Below are 16,700 nucleotides of genomic sequence, written 5' to 3'. Positions count from 1 at the left end.
TATGTTTTTTTTTTTTTGCTAGATAATTTGACCTCCTTCATCCTTGTCTTACTCTATTACTGATGAGAAAACTTTTGTGTAATATTTCAGTTTCTGATTTCAGAAACTAAATAATTATTACCATTATTTGTAACTCAGACATACCTTGTTAATATTCAAATTCATCATGCCAATGTATATATGTAATTCTATTGATGTTTCAAAAAGTCATCCTAAAAATTTTAAGTGTTTTTCCATTCTTAGACATTTGTTAGGTCTTGTTTTCCTTTGTTCTGTTAGGAAAATAGCTTAGAAGATAAGTAGTTCATACTTTTGTTAAAGTTCTGAGATAATTCCTGTTTGGGACACTTTGAAATAATAATGGTAATAGTGTTATATGAATCTTGTCTTGATCATCAATGATTAACTTTTTTAAAGTTAATAATTGTGTTAACTTGAGTATGCTGAATGATCATTTAGCTGAAGACTGTAAAATATTTAGTTTGTCATAATATTCTTTGGTCAATATATATGAGATTAATTTTATAAATTTCATTTTGTTATCCATGTGCTTACAAAAGCTTTACAAATGTGGGCTATGGAAATGATAGTTTAATTGTATCAGTAATACTCTGAGTCAAAAGAGTGTTCTGTCAAATAATTTGCCAGCATTTTAAATTGTTATATTTTCAAAGTGTCTTCAATTATAGCTTGAAAATGAAAGGCAGTTGAATATAAGTACACACGTCTTCAACCTGTAACTAAGATGTGATTTATTATTTCCACCAAAATTTCATAACAGAGAGCAGATACACAGGAATGTCTCTTCGTTGGTTTGCTTTTGATGCCAGTGATAGCAGTGCAGTAGATAGAAAGCAAGTATTAGTTTATGGGCTTCACATGGAAAAGCATTCTGCCATAGCAGCAGTGAACACCCTTAACCTCCCCAGTCACCTCTTAAATTAACGCTACTCCTTGTGGAAACGACAGAATGAGAGTGTGAATTACTTTGTATGAACAATAAACATTCCCAAAGTCTTCGGAGTACACAGGCCCTTCAGAATGGTATATGCACATGACCTTGCTGGAAGAAAATGCTCTTCCTTAGAAATACAGCCATTTCCTTTTCCCTTCTCATCTCACGTCAGAATCTCTTCAAAAATCAAAACATTTTATTTTGAAAAGAACTTCTTAATTAAATGACTCATGCTCCCTAAAACATGGAATCAGTATGTTATATAAGGACAAAAATAAAATTGCAGGTCACAGCTCTCCAAGACGCTACTGTTACCCCACGCCCATGCCTCTCAGAGTAGTGACTTTTCTCACTCCTCCTGGGGGTATAAATATATGGATAGAAGTTTGTATAAATGAGAATCTTAATGATCATAATAGCTCACTATTTCCTATGTCTCATTCATACAGTGTGGATATTATTCTATGTGATTTTATAAATACAGATTTGAATTATAATTTAGTAACTTTATAATCTGTTGTTTATATGTATCAAGATATTACTATTTAATGGGCATTTATTATCTTTCTAAATTTTTACTCTGATAACAGTGTTGTGTATAAATCTTTTCTCAAGTTAGTAAATTATTTTTCTTGTGTAAACTCTGGAACTGCTCAAGGTATCCATATTTTGTTACATTTGATCTGTTTTGCACCTCTTTCTCCCAAAGGGCATGGTTATTATTTTACTGTGTGTAGTTTAAGGGTGGAGATATTTTTATTTTACATATTTTATGTAACCAAATACAAAATGTGAGATTTTAAATTTTTATTTTCTTTGCATTAGATCAGTTTTAAAATTCCTCTTGTACTCATTTCATCATCCCTTTCATTAATAATGCTTTGACAGGAGATATTGACAAATATTCTAGGTGTTTGAAATATCAAGTAGTGATTATCCAGTGAAAGAAAATAATAATGCTTAGTATTTTCAAATTTAGATTTCATCTTTTCATGTCTACTGGTTTTAAAGTGAACACGTTTTATCAAACTCTTGGTGTTCCAGGAAAGCATTAATAATTATGTTTGTAATTGTCAAAGGTTGAGGATAAACGTGGCAGTCTGCATTCTAACACAGTGAGCTGTCAGCCAACCGTGGGTGGGAGTTTTTCCCTTGTCCAGTGTGTAAGAATTCTAAGGTACCTTAAGATATCATACCATATAGAATGCAGTGATGACAGATGAGGAATGGAGGTGATAATGCTTTTTTGTCATTGTTGTTAAATAAAACCGAGACCTTTTCTGGCTCTTAGTGGGTGATGGCTAGTGAGGTTGGGGCCCAGCTTTACAAGTCTATAATTCTTAGACAATTTGTTACGTGTAAACATCAAATGAACCACAGGCACTCAGTCTTCCAAGTCCCATCTTGAAATGCTTTATCCCAGTCTTTAGCCATCAGACTGATGGAGGCTCCCGCGGGCCCCTGCAGTGTGGGGTTGGCCATCCTGGCACTGAGATTGTCCTGGGTCTGCTCTTCGTGACAGCTTTGCCCTTGTTGGGAAGGCTCCCCTTCACCCAGCCTTGTGGTTTGTGACCGTGCTGCCGCCAGGCCGCTCCCAGGAGGGAGACTTGAACTCCCTGTCAGAGAAGACTTGCTGGAACTTCTTGAGTGTGGCTTTGGGGTTTCTGTGTATTTGGAACCAAGTCTGGTGGAGTTCATTTTGTACTGATAATGAAGTGTTCACCTTTTGAGAGAAGCTATTTCCGTTATACATATTTACAATTCTTGAGTTGATTTTCTGAAATGTTTTATATGGTTTCTCTTACATCTTACTAGATTTTTTTCTGAAAGTTTAAAAGGGCAGATTTTTAAGAAATGGGTCAGTCTTACCAGAAAATGTATAAGCTGTTTCAGGTTCCCTGTACAAAAGAAAGTTTGGTGTTTCTACTTGCGTTGTATTTATCTAAGAACCAGGGAAGCTGTGTTGTGTTACCCTGGATCCGGGTGTTAGCAGTGAATGGCAGAGATAATGTGGTTTTTATCAATATTAATACTTACTGGGGCACTGTTTCAAAAAGGTCAGGAATGACGGAGCAAAAAATTTTCGCGAGAATGCTTTATAACGTGTCTTGAAAACATGAAGCAATTTAACCCACTTGATTGTCCTTGGCTGCTGAGGAGAGGCCGCGTCTGGAGGGCTGGGGACCTTGCCAAGAATACAGAGCGGTAGGGCCTCCCCGGGCCAGACCGGCGAGGGCTCCTCAGAGCTGCCCTGACCCCCAGCTGGAAGGGGCTGCGGGCTGCCTGAGCCCGAGTCGCACACGCTGCATTGTCTCCTTTCTTTCTCTCCTGTGGAGGGTACGCCTTTGCACCCTTGAGTTACTTGTAAGTCATCATGCATTTGTGGACTGGTCTCCTGCTTTTCACAGAGGAACTGTTGTTTTAATAATTACACACTCAACTTTTATTGACTTGCCATCATCAGTGATTTTTTTTTGCAGGGGGAGGGCCTCTTAATGTTGTGGGGTTAGACAGTTTTTTGAAAATGACCATCCAGTCATAGTTTCTCTCTGCACACCACGTGACAAACGCACAGCATTACCGGGAAGGCTCCTATTAATTACTGTAATTAACACGTGACTTGAGGAGTCTTAGATTAATCATCACGTGACTCTTGGTTATTTGTACCCTTGTGGGAATTTTTCGCCACCAAATGCAAATACGGGGCTGAAAATATTGCTTTGTTTGTCTGTGGAGAGAATATTCATCGCAGTGGTACTGTACATCCAGGAAAACAGAAAGTAATTAAAATGTTGATTACTCTAGTAAATCTCCAAAATGTCCTATTATTTGTGTTTCGTATGTGCTCACATTTCTGAGAAGTTAGCTTTTGCACAACAACCTACCATGATTATCTGATCTCCTCCGGAAGGTTAGCTGAGTTGTTTCCTATATTACTTAGGAAAAAATTTCTTTTCACAATTGAAAATGTCAGCATCAATTTAAAGTAACACTAAGCATGTGCTTGCTTTCTGAATATTATCCTCCAGCCACCCTGCTGAGGATCTGGCTGTGACAGTTTGATTAGATCATCAATCCTCACTGTTAACAGCACTTTTCCTGAACACCTGGGCTGCCGGGTCACATCTGAATCTAGCTACCGTTGTTTCCATGACCCAACGTGCGTTCACCATAGCAATTTACATTATGTGTGCAAATTAAAAGTTACCTTATAACAACAGTTTACTTTAAAAAATGACCTCGTTTTCCTCCACGTTAAAGTTATGTTACAGGAGTTGCGTCTTTTGTATGATGAAAGACTCTTGCAGACATAGTCACCCGCCATGATGGAGGTGTGTTTCTTTTTTCTTTTTACTTAGGCTCTTTGGATCAGAATCTCTAAAAATGAAAATATTCTTGTGCTATTTGGAAATCTGCTTTGATTGCATTTTAAAATTTTGATTACATTTTACTAGATTTACACCTAAGTAAATAATTGAATTTGTCATCTATTGCTGAAAATTTTTCTGCTTTCTGCTCCTAAATTCTCCACTTGAACTGTCACAATGGTCTGATTTATTCTTTCCTATTTATAGTCATAGCAATAGAGATAAATACCTACTTACATTTTCAATGCAAATTGTTTAGTAGCGCACTGCAACATAAACACACTGTTAAATCTAGCATTATCAGATTTTTTTGGTACCATAATAATCTTTTGTTTTTCTCACAACTTTTCATTTAAATAATGAGGGGAGGAAAATATAAAAAATATCGTCATTAAAATTTATAACTTTGGTGTAGAGGCCTGAATTCTGTTACTTAAGCAAAGTTTTACTGTGCAGGTTTAAACAGTATTAAATGTTTTTACCTGATATTGGTAGAGACAAAGAAGAGTCAAATATAAATTGTAGCTTCTGTTTTAGCTGGAACTTATTATTGTTTTTTAGTTGTTTATTATTTTAAGGTACATATGAACTTTGTATAAGCATGTCAGAGCAGTGTGTTGTTTTGATGAGAAAATCATATCATCTCTCCCTGATCTCTCAACTTTTTAATTCTTTCCTTCTTTCATGTTTAGTGGAAGAGCATATGGGTGTGTATATTAAAAAAGACTTTTCCTGTTTCTGATACACTTACTCTTGTTTTCCCAAAGATATAAATCTTTTGGAGTCATTAAAATGTTTCATCCTTGTTTTTAATGACCTATTACTTCATAGGACATAGGTAACTGTTATTAAATAATACTAAATATTCAAAAGTAAGGTTGTGCTTTGTCGAGCTCAAAGCCACCATGTGTGTGGCTAGGTTTTCTGCAGTGAGTGAGCCGTAGCCTGCTGGAGCCAGGACACACACATCCCAGCTAAGCTGCCTCTCTTCCTTGGACCTCATATTTTCATTAGCATGGCTAATGTTCATAGCAAGATCTTTGTCATCTCTCAGAAAGTCTGTAACCGTTGTGAACTCCCAGGCATTTGACAGTGGCACAATATGATATGTTGAAAGTTCATTTGCTTCCTAAGCGGTTGACCTAGTTTTAATTCAGTCTTTTCTCTATCCAGCTGTGTGACCTTGTGTACATTACTTTAAATCTCTGTCTCTGTCTATGCATATATGGGATTCTAGAAAGAAAGTGAGAGCCAGGTTAACAGCACCTGAGTTCCGGTTGTGTCCATAAGTAGCTCTATTTCCTTGGGCAAATCTCTTTGACTCTCTGAGTCTTAGTTTCATTATCTGTAAAGCTGATGTGATAAGATGTAGGCTATTGTGAGGATCAAATGAGATAATAAGTGAAAAGCACTGTAAGGGAAATAAAATAACAACATGTCATAATGAATAAAACTCTAGCATAGAATTATTAAAATCTAGTACCTGAGTTTTAATCCTAAAACAGCTATTTTATGAACTGATGCAACCTTAACCAAGTCATTTCATTTCTGATACTCAGGTTGTTGAACTAAAACTATGGGGACGGACTCTTTCAAAAGGAGTAGATTAGATGGGCTTCAGCATGTAAGTGGCATCGCTGGTGTTGATGCAGAGTAGGTGCTTCATACGTGTGCATCACCTTTACTTGGTGCTTTTGTTCATGTAACAAGATTTACTGACGCCTGATCTGGTTTTAAGTTCTCAGAGTGGAGTGCTGAGCAAGGTAAAGATGCTCTTCTTCTGGTGGAAAAGTCAGAAAATGTGCAAGCCAGTAAATCATTTTAGAAAACAGTGAGTGCTATGGCCAGAGTGACTGGGGGAGAGGTCCGGGAGTGACAGGCGAGCAGTGGGTAGGATTATTAGACTGTTCAGGCAAGGCCATCCCCAAAAAACATTTTGTAAAACGATCTTTGAGAAAACTGTAGACTCACATGCCGCTGTACGCAGATAATGAAACTAAGACTCTTTGTTATTTCTGAGGCATTGTGAGTAGAAACTTGAATGATGAGCAGGAACGTGTCAAAGCGTGTTCTAGGCAGAGGGACGAGGGAGTGCACACTCTGAGGTGGGAACCCAGGGGAACCTTGGGTTTGCTGAGCAGGCTCCCTGCGGTTGTGCCCCGTGTCCCCAGAAGTGCGTGTGCTGAGCACGGCCAGGCAGTGGTCTGATCACGCGGGCCTCTGGAAGGCGCGGGGAAGACTTGGTGCACTTTGTGCCGTGGGTGTGCGTGAAAAGACTTGAAAGAGCAGGTAGCACTCTGGATGGTCACTCTGGTTGCGTCACAGGGCGCTGCTCCAGGTCTCCCGGGGTAACTTTTCAAAGATCTCGACACTGTCCGCTTCCCCCACACCCCTGCTGAATCTTAAATTGGAATTTAGCGTTGTTTTCATCCTAAGTATAGATAGTTGTGCAGGATGTAATTTCCAGTGTATGGTAAAAGTTGACATTGTAAAATATTATTTATGCCCCTTAAAAATACATCCCACAGACTGTTAGTGCCATGGTGATCTGACGCACACTATCATCCATTTAAAAGATGCATGACGAAGCTCTTCTCCAACTGTCAGAAAATTTACGTTTGTTCTTCTTGAACTCATAGATCTTTCCCATTTCCCCCAGAGATTTTTTTATGGTTTTTGTGTGTGGAAATATTTTAATGATCATCCCATCATGTGCGTGTGTGTGTGTGTGTAGGGCTTCCCAGGTGGCTCAGTGGTAAAGAATCTGCCCACCATTGCAGGAGATGCAGGTGCGATTCCTGGGTCTGGAAGATCCCCTGGAGAAGGAAATGCCAACCCACTCCAGTATTGCTTCAGAAATCTTAATGGGCAGAAGAGCCTGGCGAGTTACAGTCCATGGAGTGACAAAGAGTCAGACACAACTTAGCAACTAAACAATAGCAACATATGCATGTCTATATACACACAGTGAAATAAGGTTATTTTTTAGGATGTCTGGCCATAAAGCTCTAAATGTTCATTGGATTATTATTTTAGTTTGTATTACTGGTACCCAGTTGATTGAAACAACAAAATTGATACAAAATTAATAAATTATTAAACATATAATGTCGTTGGAATTGCATCTTTTATTGAGATGAAGAGGGTTTTAAAAATTTCAATTCATGTTCCCGTGGATGAATGTTATTACTTCAACAGAATGAAACACAGTCTGGTGGGAATTAATAGAAAACATAAATGATATTGAGATTCTGTAACTGTGGCTTAGAAAGACGTTCTAATGATTATTAGGTACATTGTTTATACATTATATATGTTTCTCTATTGTTTACATCATGTCATTGTGTAGGATCAATTATTCTGTTTTAAAAAGTTAATCTAATTCTAATGAGTGCATGATTGGAATGGATAAGTTTGTAGAAAGGTTTCCGATGAATGGAGAGATGTATGCATTTAGCTAAAAGTTACAGAATATTCTTTATGTAAAAATTAATGGTAAAGTTCCTCCTACTAGTTTGAGTAAATGCTTAACAGAATATATTTGTTGAATTATCTCTGAGAAATGTCTCCTGTACTGATATAATATTGGTCTCCTGGAAGTAAATGTAGAGTCTTCTATTTATTTCTTCCTTCTTGAAATCACAAAAAAGTAAATACCTGAGCCAGACTGAGATGTATGGATGAGGGTGCTCTTTCTCCTGCCTTGTCGTAAGGAATTTTTTCTGTGACAAATTATTTCCCAGGATTTAAAAATGAAGCGAAAACGGAGGCAGTTCTATTCTAGAGAAGCCAAGGGGCTTTGCTGTGGTTTTTTGCCTTAGTGAGCTAGAGTTCCACTTGCGTCAGTGTTTCTTACCTGTGCTCTTTTTGCTTTCTCTCCTTTACAAGTGATGTCAGTCATCAGTAATAATTCAGGACGATGAGGCACGATCTCTGAGCAGAAACTAGAGATGCCTCCCACTATCCCATCGACGTGTGCCTGCGTTTAGAACATTTGATTTAGGCCAAGTGTCCTGTGTCCCTTTTCATAGAAATACGTACATACGAGGGACGTCTGTGAGCTCCGCTAGGTTGATGGTGCCTTGGTTACAGAAAGGGCTTCTTTCCTTCTCTGGTGACTCTTCCCCTTGTGAGCACAGTGCAGGTGTGAGCACAGGGCAGGAAGGGTGAGGAGGGTGCCTTTCGGTGAGAGAAAGGCGGATGTGGTAGGATGTGGTCGGCGATCCCTGGCCTGTGGTTCTGCCTCAGGAGCTTTCCTCGGCAGATCAGAAAAAAGGAGAGGAGGAGAATGAAGGGAGCTCCCTTCACACCGTCTGGACTCACATCCTCTTCCACGTGCCCTCTGAGCCTGTAGAGGTGACTTGTCACAGCACAGAGCATAGCCTGGTGAGGGGAGGACATTGAGGGGAGTTAGTTCAGGCCAGAGACAGTGTGGTTTGGACAACAGGGTAGGATCGTCACATTCGGGGTACATTTTGAGAGTGGAACCAATAGCTTTGCAGAAGGATTGATACGAGATGAAAAAGAAAAATGAAAAATGGAGTGGATTGCTTCAATGATGATGCTCTTGACTGAGATGCAGGAGACTGGGAAGATCACTTACTGAGAACTTGGTAATCAAGAGTTAGGAGTGGGGTACCATCAGATGTTTAAGTGGAGATGGTGGCTGGCAAGATGTGTTTGTAGCTGTAGAAGAGAAGGCAGACGCCAAGTCTGGAAGGACCCTGTTAGGAGGGAGAGGCCTGTGCCTATTGTCTGAAGCAGACCCTGAGTGTGATTCCCCAATGCACACGTGCCATGGAAGAGAGAGGGAATGGGACCGAGCCTTTGATGATCCACTTGAGGTCAGGAGGCTGGGGGAGCTGCAGTGGATTCAGGGAGCAGCGTGTAGGGGAAAGATGGACTGTGGACATCGTAACACTAGGCAGCATAAATACTTCAAGGAGGGACTTGACTCTGGGGAAATTATTATTTGTAACATCAAGACATAGAACTAGGCCTTCAAATTCTTACTGCTCTGAACTGGAGTCTGTTGAACTGGATGGTTTTTGAGATTCCATCATTTCCCCAAGTCCTAGGGTTCTGTAATGTCAGACCTACCTCTGAAGACACTCCCGGGGCCTTTGTTAAGCAGGGCTTTTCTTGTCATGCTGGTGACATGAGAAATCAGAAGTTCTCCTCGTGCGACTGGCCTCGGTAATGTCCTCACTGTCCACAGGTCATTCTGGAAAACGGGCTCAGGATCCCAGCTCCATTCCCGTGAGTGACTCCTGAGTCGCCTTCACTGTCACACTGCGTATCACCGTTGTGTTCAGTCCACAGAAGTGACCTGGCAGGCATCCTGCTTGATTGCAGAACCGCTTCCCTTGGGCGGTCTCCTTGGGGAGTCTTCTTCCTAAAAAATATGTTTTTATGTGTTTATGGTTCTGAGGTAGATTAAAATATGGAGAGGCTTCTATTCTATGATTTATTCTATTTTTGTATTAATATTTTTAAAAGATTTAATTTCATGGTTGGTATTTTGCACATCATAAACTTTTATAGTTATTCATTTATGAATATGAGAGTACTGGCATATAGTTTTGTATTTTTTAATACCTTTGGAGATATTGATGAAACTGTCATAGTTATTCTCTTGTCTTATATTTTACTTACCAAAGATTTATATTTTTTCTCTGAGTAGTCTCATCAGCTGATATATTGAATTGTCTTCTTAGAATGCATCAGGATTATGCTGTGAATCCATGTGTGTTTTAAGCAGAGTATCATTATATAGTTATATCCTGCTCTTAGCTTAAACTGTTAGCAGCTTGAGAAAAAGCAAATAGTGTGATTTAGGTCAAATACCCATGTTTGTCTTCATCTCATCCAGTGTATCAGGCAAGCGTGCTTCATAGTTTTATGTTTTTATGAGTCACTTTAATTTTAATTTTTCACCCTGCGAATGACCTGGGGAAGGAAATGGCTTCCGGTCCTCAGTCTGGCCGAGGAGGGCTCGCTGTCTCTGGAATCACGGTTCATCCAGTTCCGGTCGTCCCGCTGCTTCCGTGCTGCAGCCGGGAGTAAGGAGGCTGTCACCATGGGGCTTGGCTGCTCCAGTCTTATCTGGAGGTGGAAGCCCATGGTTTTCAGAAAAATTTCCACAAGTTTTGTTAATGATTAGTTACTAAATCTTTAAGATAGTATTGAAAGAATTCTTAATAAACGGAGTGATGCAGTAGAGTGATGTGGGAAGGAGTTTTTTGCATTGTCTGCATGGTCTCCAGCCTTCCCTTTTTACAAGAATGTGTTGTTTCTAGTCATTTTACTGAAAACATGTAAGTAACATTAAGAAACATTCATACAGGTAACATTAAGAGTAACATTAAGAAAAATTCATATAGCAAATATTTTTCTGTATTTTAAATGGCTGTTATTCATTTTAAAAGATCCTAAATTTTGCTTATTTGAACTCTTTTAAAACTCGATCAATTTAAATGTAATGTTCCCAGTGAAGTAGAAAGTCATTCGGTTTGTTGAAGAACAATCAGTGAGATTTTTGTCCTTGATCACAGTTACCAGTGTCCTGAGTGTCATTCTGGATAATTACAAACACAGAAATGAATAAACAAAAAAGTATATTTTACTATCAAGCTGGATTTTTAGGGAATACGTTTTTAAAAATAGGATTTAAAAAATACCTTTTAAAAATGATGTGATCTGATGGCACAAATAATTCTTACTTATGTAATTTAACAAAACTTATAATTTTATGTTTGCATCTTTGTTGAAGAGACTGAGATCACCCATCAGTGGTTTATTCTATAGCGCTTTTCATGTTCCCTTCACTTAGATGTGGTCTGGTCCTCTCACAGCGTCCTTGATATCACACATTTGCAAATTATCCACATTTACTGTGTTTAACAATTTTTCTAACTTTGTATTGTGAAAGCATTTTGAACACACAGATGCGTTAATGAGAAGCACTGTGATTGCTGTGCCCTGACCACTCAGCCCAGCATCTACAGGACTGTGTCTTATCTGCTTTCATTTCCATCTTCTCTCTCATATCCCCTCCCCATGGGCAGGAAGAAGCCAATTTTATTTCATTTTGGGGGGTTTATCCTTCTCCTGTTTAAAACATAAGCAAATATGGACTATATTGTATTTTGAGGTTCAAAACCTTAACTAAGATTTTCTTTCTCAAATTACTAATCAGTTAATAATATTCATTTTCTGTGATTATTAATGCCCTTTATAGAAGAGATTTCAGGTATCTCTTGACTTTCTACTTTTGCATTCCAGTCCCCTATGATGAAAATGACATTTTTTTTTTTTGGTGTTAATTCTAGAGGGTCTTGTAGGTCTTCAGAGAACCATTTAACTTCATCTTCTTCGATATTAGTGGTTGGGGCATAGACTTGGATTACTGTGATGATTGAATGGTTTGCCTTGGAAACAAACAGAGATCCATTGTTTTTGAGAGTGCACCCAAGTACTGCATTTTGGACTCTTCTGTTGACTATGAGGGCTACTCCATTTCTTCTATGGGATTCTTGCCCGCAGTAGTAGATGTAATGGTCATCTGAATTAAATTCACCCATTCCTGTCCATTTTAGTTCATTGATTCGTAACATGTTGATGTTCACTTTTGTCATTTCCTGTTTGCTTCCAACTTATCTTGATTCATGGACCTAACATTCCAGATTCCTTTGCAGTATTGTCTTCAGCCCATCGGGCTGTCCTCTGCCACCAGTCACGTCCACAGCCGGGCATCATTTCTGCTTTGGCTCTGTCCCTTCATTCTTTCTGGAGTTGTTTCTCCACTCTTCTCCAGTAGCAGGTTGGACACCTGCTGACCTGGGGTGTTCATCTTTTGGTGTCCTATCTTTCTGCCTTTTTGTGCTGTTCGTGGAGTTCTCAAGGCAAGATTAATAAGTAATTTGGTTAAGTTGAAACAGTTAGGTATTGGAATGGCAAGTTGGACAAAGTCAGATCAGGTCAAAAGCCTGTTTGTGTCTGTCTTCTCCGGCTGCCGGTGAGGTCCTGACACCAGCCGTCTGCTGCTGCTGGCCGCGTCCGTAACCTGTGTCCTGTTGCCCGTTTCCCGCTCTCCCTGTAAATTCAGGGTGTGACTCTAGTATTTCAGGTTTTTCTTATTTACTGTGTTCATAGGTTATTATTGCCACAGCATGAGTCTTGCTTCCTTACTACACAAGTGTGTGCCATGCCCCCGAGTAACATGGAGTACTTTATATGTTGTTCCCATGCCTCACACTGTGTGCCAAGTGCCAATTCTGTTTGCTTCTCCACACAAACCCTTTGGATTTTTTTGTGCTTACCGTTATGCATATTCTTGACTGAAAGATGTAGAATGTACTGGAAGCTATTTTATGAAAGGTCATTCTTAGATTTGTTGCTGTTCTGCTGCCCTGTGACTTGATCCATCCAATTAGAGATGCTCCTTTGCTTCCCTGTAATCATCCTACTGATATAGGAATGGTTTCTGTGGCTGCTGCTGAGTCTGAGCAGGTGTGGGGGCCAGCCTCTGACTAAGCCTCCCGTCAGGCGCACTTGGTGGAAGCAGTGAGTGCCGCTTTCTCCACATCTCACATTTTCATTCTCAGTTCTTTTCTATTGAAAACTTTCTTCTTATTTCCTGATGCTTACATTTATTTTTGCCTTTTCTTACTAATTTTAGTGTACCTAATCACAAATAACACATTTAAGAAATTACTTTTCTGTTGATTCAAAGTCTGTTTTTTTTTTTTTGCAAAAAGTGATATTTTCCTAATTCTACTAAACAAAAATACAGTATACATGAAGACAGCCATCTAAGTGCTTTCTCTAGGTAGTACACTTAGAATAAAATAAACGTATTTTATTGTATTTATAAATGTATTTATAAAAAATGTATAGTATTTTTATAATGTTTGCAGAGCTCAATATGGAGATTATTTTTCCTAATGTGACAGGTGTATGATAGTATTTTTAGATAGAAAAATGTAGTAACTCATTGTTGTCTTTTCCATAAAATGGAAATAGCATATAGGTAATTTTTTTTTTCTTTCTGAATTCTATTTCTACAAACAAATGAGTTTGAAATTCTTTCTAAATGGTTATAATTCTTAATCTTGTTACCAATCTTCCATTTGTTACTATGCCTCACTTTGTTGGTTTTTTGTTTGGTGGCTTTGATTTATTTAATTCCTGAACTTGATGGTGTACAAGATGAAAAACACTTTATTTGTATATTTAACTCAATAGTGATGTGATCAGATATAGCATTTGTCAGTTAAATTTATATCCATAAAACTCAGTAAGCAGAATATTATTCTAATAAGTACATAATCTAATTGCTGAAAGTATTCTGCATTTTAACATGCAAATATATTAATGGTTTTGACTTCTGGTCAATATTTGTGTCAATAAAGACACAAGCCTTTTCTAAAACTGTGGATACAATTTATGTACCTAGACACTAAGTAAGGAATGGCTTTCTCTAGACCTTTATCCTGTTGCATTCCTCTTCCTTTTCACTGTCAAATTTACTAAAGACTTCATTGATTCTCTTAGACATGTGTGTGCTAAAATCCATCTCTGAATAAAATCTCATTGCTGTTTTATGTTAATTATTTTTAGGGTTGATTTTTCATTGATCTGAAGGCTTAGTGTGCTCAGACATTCTAGCAAGCACCTGCACTCAGTCTGCAGAGTTCGCACGCCAGCTGATACAGCACTGGTACAATTGGTAGTAAGTGCTGTTGCAGGGAAACCCCTCATGTGTCACCCCTACCTCCTTCAACAATCCGGATTTCTGATTCTTTGTGAGCAAGAGTTGCAGGACTTTGTACCTTTTCTATGAGATGTCTTCCTGTTTTTCATACTGTGTCTGAATGATGACCTGATACAAAACATACTAAATGTTTCTGTATTACTCTTGTTCCTCTTATTTCAATGAAGTTAATGTTCTTAATTGATTTTATCAATATGTCCAACACTTCCTCTAACTTGGTTCTTGGGTTGGCAGTTGTTCCTGAAAATGACATCATTGATCTTTAATGTGCAAAAATACTTGTAATAATATGAGTATAAAGGAGTGACTTTGGTTGTACTGTTTTTGTCATATACAAATTGCAAATTAAATAGTACACTTTTATACCTCATGTTATGACCAACCTAGATAGCATATTGAAAAGCAGAGATATTACTTTGCCAACAAAGGTCCGTCTAGTCAAGGCTGTGGTTTTTCCTGTGGTCATGTATGGATGTGAGAGGTGGACTGTGAAGAAAGCTGAGCACCAAAGAATTGATACTTTTGAACTGTGATGTTGGAGAAGACTCTTGAGAGTCCCTTGGACTTCAAGGAGATCCAACCAGTCCATTCTAAAGGAGATCAGTCCTGGGTGTTCTTTGGAAGGAATGATGCTAAAGCTGAAACTCCAGTACTTTGGTCACCTCATGCGAAGAGTTGACTCATTGGAAAAGACTGTGATGCTGGGAGGGATTGGGGGCAGGAGGAGAAGGGGATGACAGAGGATGAGATGGCTGGATGGCATCACCGACTCGATGCATGTGAGTTTGAGTGAACTCTAGGAGTTGGTGATGGACAGGGAGGCCTGGCGTGCTGCGATTCATGTGATTGCAAAGAGTCGGACACGACTGAGCGACTGAACTGAACTGAACTGATGGCATTTACTTATATATTTGTATTAAAATTATATTAAGACATTCATTTAATAATATTCATGTTTGAATATTAAATATATATTTTAAAAAGATTACATACATACATACATACATACATTGATTAAGACCTGTGTGCTCAACATACCGTAGTGCTGGATCGGGGTACATGAAGGTAATGTTGAAAGTAGGAAATACTCCCAAGAAGCTGCAGTGTTGGGCAGGAAGTATTTTAAGGGTGATCATGAAGTATATTTCACAGTGTATTTGTACAGACCATTTAAAAGCCAATGATAGATTCTAAAGCTACTCCGAATTTTAAAGACATAGGATTGTGTGTTGGAGTAGGCAATGGCAACCCACTCCAGTACTCTTGCCTGGTAGGCCGCAGTCCATGGGGTCGCAAAGAGTCTGACACAATTGAGTGACTTCACTTTCACTTTTCGCTTTCATGCATTGGAGAAGGAAATGGCATCCCACTCCAGTGTTCTTGCCTGGAGAATCCCAGGGACGAGGGAGCCTGGTGGGCTGCTGTCCACGGGATTGCACAGGGTCAGACACTACTGAAGCGACTTAGCAGCAGCAGCAGCAGCAGCAGCACGACTGTGTGTTGCCTATAGGCGCGTTGGCAGTATTAATCATATTATGTGTCTTAATTGGACAGTTTATATATTGGTTCAAAATTTCATTCTCAGTTGTCTTCTTTTATGCTTGGAATGTGTAAGGGCAGTCCTGTGTAAGATGATAATTTCTCAGTGTATAAATTTGTTACACTCACCCAGCTTGGAAATGTGAGATGACTCTTGACCTCCGTGTACACATGGAGTCCACGTCCTACACTTCCAGAGCTTGGTTGGTCACCCGGTGCCCACATCATCTTCCTGAGTCGGTCACAGAAGTCCAGGTGGCGGGCCATGCTGACCACGTGGGGACATGTGTGTCCTGCGTGGTTCAGCATGTGCTTTCAATGGCTTGAACCTGTGACTGTTTTCTTTGGGTCAGATCCCCCCGCACTCGATTTATTAACATGAGTTGCTCTTCAGTTCCTAACATGACTACCTTTCCTTGTTATTTTAATCTGTATCTCATGTACACTGTAGTGTTTATTTCTTATGTTGTACTTTGTTTATATATAATATGGCCTCAGTATGTGTTCATCAGTTTGAATTTGAATTTTTGCATCTGCATATCGAATGGCTATTTGCAGACATATTTTTTAGTTTATCAAAAGAAATTTTTTCACTTTGATGCTTTCCTTGCTCTGACTAAAATTAGCTAAACTTCTTTTACACACAGATGTACTTTAACTCAGCAGCTGTCTTCTTACACATTTTTTTAACACGTTTTGTCTAAGTCAGAAATCTGAATGCAAAATACAGCACAAAGGAATATCACATGTATTTATGGCCCTCTCTGGAGGACTGAGGAATAGATAACATTCATTCTTGTGGCTAGTTTCCAACCTTGACAGTCATTATTCAATATATTTCAATAATGTAACTTTAAAACATATTTTTCATCGTATGAAGGCCAGTGAACAGGAAAAAAAAATACTAAATGTGAGTAAAGACTGAAGCATTTTGGCATGACTCTTGATAAATGATAAAGGAAATAATTTCTCTCTCTCCTTCTCCGTCTCCCTCCTGCCCTTCTGTACCGAGACGTGTCACAGCTGGAAACGCAGCTTGGTTGTGACATGCCTTTCACCTCCC

The 16,700-nt window shown here is 38.8% G+C and overlaps 1 protein-coding gene across 4 annotated transcripts in view; it reads left to right on the top strand.

Moving 5' to 3' along the window:
- Positions 1–16,700, top strand: part of ZNF407 (zinc finger protein 407) — a 387,393-nt gene that overhangs the window by 166,443 nt on the left and 204,250 nt on the right. The gene's annotated exons all lie outside the window — the stretch shown is intronic.

The sequence above is a fragment of the Bos grunniens genome, chromosome 24 (genome assembly GCF_055505025.1).
Source record: "Bos grunniens cultivar Pamir isolate PY7600 chromosome 24, Bosgru_T2T1.0, whole genome shotgun sequence".
NCBI lineage: Eukaryota > Metazoa > Chordata > Mammalia > Artiodactyla > Bovidae > Bos > Bos grunniens.
The sequence above is the reverse complement of the archived record's forward strand: the minus strand, read 5'-3'. Positions and strand labels throughout refer to the sequence as shown.